The sequence below is a fragment of the Panicum virgatum genome, chromosome 4N, assembly GCF_016808335.1.
Source record: "Panicum virgatum strain AP13 chromosome 4N, P.virgatum_v5, whole genome shotgun sequence".
NCBI lineage: Eukaryota > Viridiplantae > Streptophyta > Magnoliopsida > Poales > Poaceae > Panicum > Panicum virgatum.
Genome location: NC_053148.1, coordinates 43,395,661 through 43,402,775, shown reverse-complemented (window position 1 = coordinate 43,402,775; position 7,115 = coordinate 43,395,661). Strand labels below are relative to the sequence as shown.

Here is a 7,115-nt window from a genome sequence, read left to right as displayed (position 1 = left end):
CTCTGGGATTAGCTCTTTAACTTTGCTCATTAAGCTAGCTTAGCTTTTGATTCCTGCTGGGGCAGACAGGCTCTGTGCGGACATAGACCAGTGACACGTGGGCCCAACCACCATGGACCCCACCTCCAAGTGATGGGGAAGGGTTTTGTCTGGAGCGCCTCTCCGGCTTCGTCTTTGGCGCACCAGCATCTGATGCTTGAGGTGATTGGCGCGAACTCTGTAGCTGATGCTGCACGCGTCAATGTGTCATCCCCTTTTAGATTCTTTTTATGTGTTTTCCTTGCCTGGTTTGTACATCTTGCAGCGATCATGGCATCTTGTGCTGTCCGGTCACGTTAGGGCATGTGCAATGATGTAGACGGCTGCTATCTGCAAGTGTCTGGAACACCGTACACAGATAACAAAATAGACAACTTGTATAATGGTGTGTCTTTTAGTCTGTCTGCAAACTACTTAATCCACGCATGGGCACATAAGACATGGTGATCAATCATACCATTGATCTTTGTGGACTATTTTGTTGCATATATGAAAGAATACTTGGGATCTAAATAAATCATATGAATATTTTAAAAAGCACAAATATAGTATATCAATATAGCAAATAATTTATTTAGGTATATCTCATGTAAAACAAGAAGGACAAAGAAAATAAAATATAAAAGAAACAAGTGAGGCACTGAACGTCTGAACCAGTGAACCTTATCTGTTTGGCCTCTCCAACCTTTATCTCTAGGATTTGCTTCCTTTGCTCGTTCTCGTCTCTCTCTATGAGCCGTTTCTCTCCACGGCGTGCAGCAGGAAGCGGCGTGCGGCGGCTGGTGCGGCGCTTGGTGGGAGACGGCGTGCGGCTGGCGTGGCGCGCTACGGGAGGCCGAGCGCAGCTTGGCTGGGGATGCTGAGCGCGGTGGCCGGCAATGTCACGCGCGGTACGGCGGCCGGCGGCCAGCGCGTGAGGCGAGTGTGGCGCGGAAGGGAGAATTTGGCGCCAAAGCCTCGCGGGCGCACTGCATCCGTTGACTCCGTCGGTGACTCAAAGCCATCCCATACAACGCATGATGAGCTGTCTGCATCGCGTCGGAGCATGAGCCGGTGCCGCCGTCTACATAACCTCGTTAATTGCAATTAACCAGATAAAAATGATGCTTTAATGGGCGTTGTACATGCCCTTAGGGAGCCAGCTCTCACCCTCTCACAAATCTAGCAATAATCCTTTTGAGAAATCGAGGGGCAGATACTAACCTTTTCACCCTTTCACAAAACTAGGTGACCGTCCACAAGCTCCCTTCTCTTAGACTGACCTCTCCAGAAGTCCAACTGTAGAGAGCACATTCCACACTTCACTTCACCGTCGTGATGAATGCGGGGCGGCCAGAACTGTAGAGAAGACTTTGTTTCTACACCGAGGCTGATAGGTTCACACGTATTGCCACCCACCCCGCGCTGTCACTGTAGAGTAGTGCCCGTTCCGTGCTCTCCGCGTGTTGAAAGCAGCCATGAAGGTGCCGGCTCTAGCATGACATACGGGAGACGACCTTAACCAGCGGCCCTCGCCGTGGATGTCATAGTCTAAATTTAGCATTTGAAAATGATATCTTGAAGAATATTAAGTGCGAAAATATAATTGACGATTTCATTTCAAGAAATACTAAAAGTATGATTTTGTAGAACATGCAGATTAGTTTGCTTTGGTACTACCTTTACCATTTTAGCTTAATATTTAATAAGTTCCTATTTAAGTTAAGAAAATAATATATATTAAAATTAAAATTATGCTTTATTTGTATCACATTTTAAATATTTTAGGCCCCACTGCGCATTTGGCACCGGTGCCTCCGATTGGTAGGTACGGCCCCTACAGATTACTGCTGCCGCTAGCGCCTGATACACCCGGCTGCTGTGAGGGGGCAGCCGGCGGTCGCTGATCGTCTGGATTCTGGAACGGGAGTGCACCAGCAGCAGGGGCTGGCAAGGAGCCAGGATCTGCCCGAGGAAACTACTCCTCGCCCCCAACGCAAAATCAATCGTTTCACAGTGCATTCGAGCTGGAGCCGACTCCGTTTCTCATATGAGAAACAATTTCTCTCGATTCTCTCAATTCCCTCATTTAATTTCATGCCAGCTCAGTTCTTTTGCATACGTGGCCTGGTCATTAATACTATGGAAACGTCGCGTTGGGACTGCCCTTAGTTGGCTGGCTGCACATCACAAAGTAGTAATCACTTGCTCTTTCTGCATGAATTCATTACATATATTTGACTGACGTCTACTAGTACAAGACAAAATAAGCCATGGCCTCCTTGTCCTCTCTTTGCAACAATATAATCCATTCTCTGCTTAACGGAGATAAAGGACTTGTGTGTTGAGATCCTTTGGTCTTGCGAACTATAGCAGTGACGTTCAGAGATCATTTATCATTCTCCTCTGCTCAAAGCCTGAACAGTGTATATAACTCCTACTGTTTAACCTGAACATTGTACAGTGGTTTTGCTAGTATTTGAACAGATTACAATCAGATAGAGATATGTGCTTGAATTTCTTTCTTCATAAATGCATGTTCCTGAATATTCGGAAGTGCAGATGCTTGGAAACATGCTCTAATAATGTTCCGTGAATCAGATTATTCTTCTACGTCCAACACCTTTATATGTTTTCTATTTTCCAGATCCATTCTTTGGTTTTTGTCGGAGCCAAAACAATTGCACGGTAAGTCGGTAACAGGAGCTGGGTCCACATTCAGAATCCGTTTCTAATTCTTCAATCTTTTCCTTTGGCAAGGGAGACAAGAGACTCGGACTCCGATTTTAGTGCCGAGTGCAGGGGTCGACTCGGATTCATGTTTCCAGAGCTCCGCAATAAAAGGGAGGCAATGTAAGCCCTTTCCGTCAATAAAAGCGCTCAGCCAACAACAGCAAGACAACCACCACGTACTCGTACTCGACGCCACAGAAACCATGGGAAGCGCGTCGAAGCTGCCTCTCCTGGCGACCATCTTGCTCGCCGTCATGCTGCTCCTGCCCTCGGCCACGACCGCCACCGTAGCCAAGGCCATCGACACCAGCAACCCCCAGCGCCTGGAGCTGCCGGACACGCTGGCCATCGGCCCCGAGAGCGTCGCGTTTGATGCCCACGGCGCTGGGCCATACGTCAGCGTCTCCGACGGCCGCATCCTCAAGTATACGGCGGCGAGGGCGTCGGCTGGAAGACGTTCGCGTACAGCCCGAGCTACACCAAGAACAACTGCGACGCCTTCTCCGACCTACCACCGGTAGCCACGGAGAGCTCGTGCGGCCGACCGCTCGGCTTGAGGTTTCATGTCAGCTCCGGGAACCTCTACATCGCCGACGCTTATATGGGTCTGATGCGCGTCGGGCCAAATGGCGGGGAGGCGACGGTGCTGGCGACGGAGGCAGGTGGTGCGCCGCTGCGCTTCACGAACGGTGTGGACATCGACCAGGTCACTGGTGATGTCTACTTTACCGATAGCAGCAAAATGTATACACGAGCGCAACATCAGATGGTCACCACGACGGGAGACTCGACTGGACGCATCAGGAAATACGACCCACGGACTAATCAAGTCACCGTGCTCCAGTCCGGCGTGACGTACCCTAATGGAATCTCCATCAGTGCCGATAGAACCCACCTTGTCGTCGCACTTACGGGTCCATGCAAGCTAATGAGGTACTGGATCCGAGGGCCCAAAACCAACACGTCTGAACCGTTTACTGATCGACCGGGATACCCCGATAATGTGAGGCCCGATGGGAAGGGAGGGTACTGGGTGGCACTGCATCGGGAAAAGTTTGAGCTTCCGTTTGGTTTGGATAGACACTTGCTGGCCATTAGGATTGGCGCCGAAGGCGAAAAACTTCAAAAGATGAAGGGACATAAGAATGTGAGGCCGACCGAGGCGGTTGAGACTTGAGAGAGATGATGGCAAAATATATCTTGGATCCGTAGAGTTAGTTTTGGATAGGAGCGCTTGGAGACTAGCTATCAATGTGCCTGAACCCTGAACTTATTTCTTTCGGGTTTCATCTCTAGCCTACCCCAACTTACTTGGGAAAAAAGGCTATGTTGTTGTTGTTGTATCCGTAGAGTTATCATACGTCGGCATTGTTAACCCATAAAGAATAGCTAGATTTTAGATGTAGTGTTTCATCTTTTTAATATGTTGCAGTAGTATTTATGTACCATTTTTGTGCTGGGCTTCAGTTAATATAAAATGTTGCAATTTCTATGAATTATGGTATATTGTATTTACGCATGGTTTGAGTCAGAATCCAGATGTTTGACCACATTGATGGCCTGATGAGAAGCCAAACCCGCCCACGAGCCTCTTAGAAAACTTCTGTCTAACTAATTCACACTAGACACTACAGGAACATATTTGAAATTCCAGGAAAATTCAGCTTCTCTCTTTTCATACCGGTACAACTTCTATTTTCAACACAAAATAAGACCAAGATCCCTTGATGTAACAAATGACAGGCATTTTTCAGCGAAGTATATCAAACTCTTGAGAGACAACTTTTTGATGTTCGAAGTTTCTCTTATCGGAAAAGTTATTTTTTCATTTTTCATAACTTGTTTTCCGAATACCATATATTTTTTCGCAAACACACATGATACGAGTGTCATTATAATCTGCCGGTGAGGTTAGTATTTTGCATACTTTGGCGGCTTGATCAGCAATACAATATCACATTGCTTGTTGGTGTCATCTATTATATTAATATAAAGAAGTTTTAAAACAAAGCCACCACATTCACCGAGCTTTCTATGTTAATCTAAAGAAAATTTTGCACCGTTGGATTTTTTTTTTGAAGATCTATCTGTGCTGTCCGCGTGTTGAAAGTTGCCATGAAGGTGTCGGCTCTAGCATGACATACAGTAGACGTTTGTGGCCGATGAATGAAGAGGGGAACAGATTCATGGGCCGCTGCAGACGTGACGATCATCAGCGTTAAACGGTCTGATATATTATCTAAACCACTATTGAAAATATGGGTTTAAAGAGACCAGATTTTAAATGGAGGCGATATAGAAATAACAACGCTACTGCTACCTCAAATAGAATTGAAAACTGATAGAGTAAATCGAGCTGAAACATACTCATGTTAAAATCAAATACTCTTACCGATCAGCACTCCGTTCTCGTGAAGAGACGATGCAGTGCAAATCGTAGCAGTGCAGAACATAGTCAATCGGCCTCAAGCGGTCGCGCAGTTGCGTTGCCCAGAAACTTTATTGCCGCCCCTCGTGCAGGCTTCACGACGACAGCGGCTTGGAGATCCACCGCTCACCCTTCTCCTCAGTGCACGCCAAGGAGAAAAGTCAGCGAGAACTAGCAGCACAGTCCCACACCATAGCTCACCAGCGGGAAAAAGAGAGAAGAAGATGTGGAGGTTGTTCGTGTGTGTGTTTTCTGGATGTCTCTAGGAATTCTTATAAGCGAGAGCACAACTCACAGCTGACCGTTTTCACTATAAAAACACCACTTAATGGCAGTAGTAATCATCCAATTAACTCAAATTAATACTGCTCATTTAACTCGAGATTATGGCACTGATTGCACACTAATCATGTCTAATAACTGTTGTCAATAGATTAATAGGCAAATGGAAAAAGATTTAGAAAAAAGTCTACATAACCCCCTCACCTATCAGCAGTCGATTACTTAACCCCCTAACCTATAAAACTGGGTATTCCACACCCAACCCTATCCAAAACCGGACAAATAACCCCCCAAACAGTTTTGGACGGTGGTTTTATCTTTATCTTTTTTTATTTATTTGGGATGAATCATCAAAAAATCATAGTAAATCGTAGCAAAATCATAAAATAGAAATTCTAATTTTGTTGGACTCCACATGAGCAGATCTACAAAGTGAACATATAATATGGTATGCTGTAGTACAAAATTTTTTTCTGTAGATTTTGATATATTATTTTCTATAATTAATTTGAATAAGTCATAACTATAGTTTCTATGGTCCAATTGCAGTGAAATTTTTATGGTGGTCTAACTATTGTATGCTTGAACGGCAGCAAAAACTTCATACTTATTGGATCATATATAACTTAGTTATAGATTTAACAAGCATAAACCATGAATAAATTTATAACTATGTAATACATGATCCAATGAGCATGAATTTTTTACTACAGTTCAAGCATATAATAATTAGGTCACCATAAAATTTTCACCACAAGCGAACTATAGAATCTGCAGTTATGAATTATTCCAATTAATTATATCAAAAATAGATAAAAATCTACAATAAAAAATTGTATTAATTATAGAAACTTAGATGTTCCATTTTATGATTTTTTTATGATTTACTATGACTTTTTGATGATTTATTCGAAATAAATAACAAATAAATAGACAAAACCACCGTTCAAAACTGCTTGAGGGGGTTATTTGTTCGGTTTTGGAAAGGTTGGGGTGTGGAATACCCGGTTTTATAAGTTGGAGGGTTAAGTAGTCGACTGCCGATAGGGGGGCTACGTAGACTTTTTCCAAAAGATTTACACCAACTTAGCTTGGCAGCTCGCTGCGTCACAAGTCATGTGGTTCCTTACGCGAAACTTATGCGAATACGCGTGTGCGTGCGTGCATTGTGTAAAGCAGCCCCACTTTTCCCCTTTTTTTGTGTGTTCGAACACAAGGGAGTGCTCTTCTATTTAAGTTGGCTTGCACCAACTTGAACTAGAAATGTGGGACTGAAGGATGCCATACACTCTTGCTTTGACATTTCTGAAATGGGCCTCTTCATGGGCCTGTCCCCCACCAATGCCAGAGTAAGAATAAGAAGGATAATCCCTTTCTGACTGTTTAAAGCCTCCGCTTAATATGCTTGTTGGACTTGCAATTAATCTTTATATTCATAACCTAAGCTAGCATTGATTGGTTATGGCAATACATTAGGATGGGTGGTACCAGCTTCTCAAGCAAAGGCAAGTTCATAAGGAACTCTCTAAGCCATTCAGCCTCATTAGTAGCAGTCTCTAGTGCTACAAGTTCTGCTTCACCCGTTAATTTTATCAAGACTGCTTGTTTGCAGGACCTCCACGCAACTGCATCACCTGTTAGAGTGAATATATAG

The 7,115-nt window shown here is 44.4% G+C and overlaps 1 pseudogene; it reads left to right on the top strand.

Moving 5' to 3' along the window:
- Positions 1-2,954: 2,954 nt before the first annotated feature.
- LOC120669431 lies at positions 2,955-7,115 on the top strand (annotated as a pseudogene).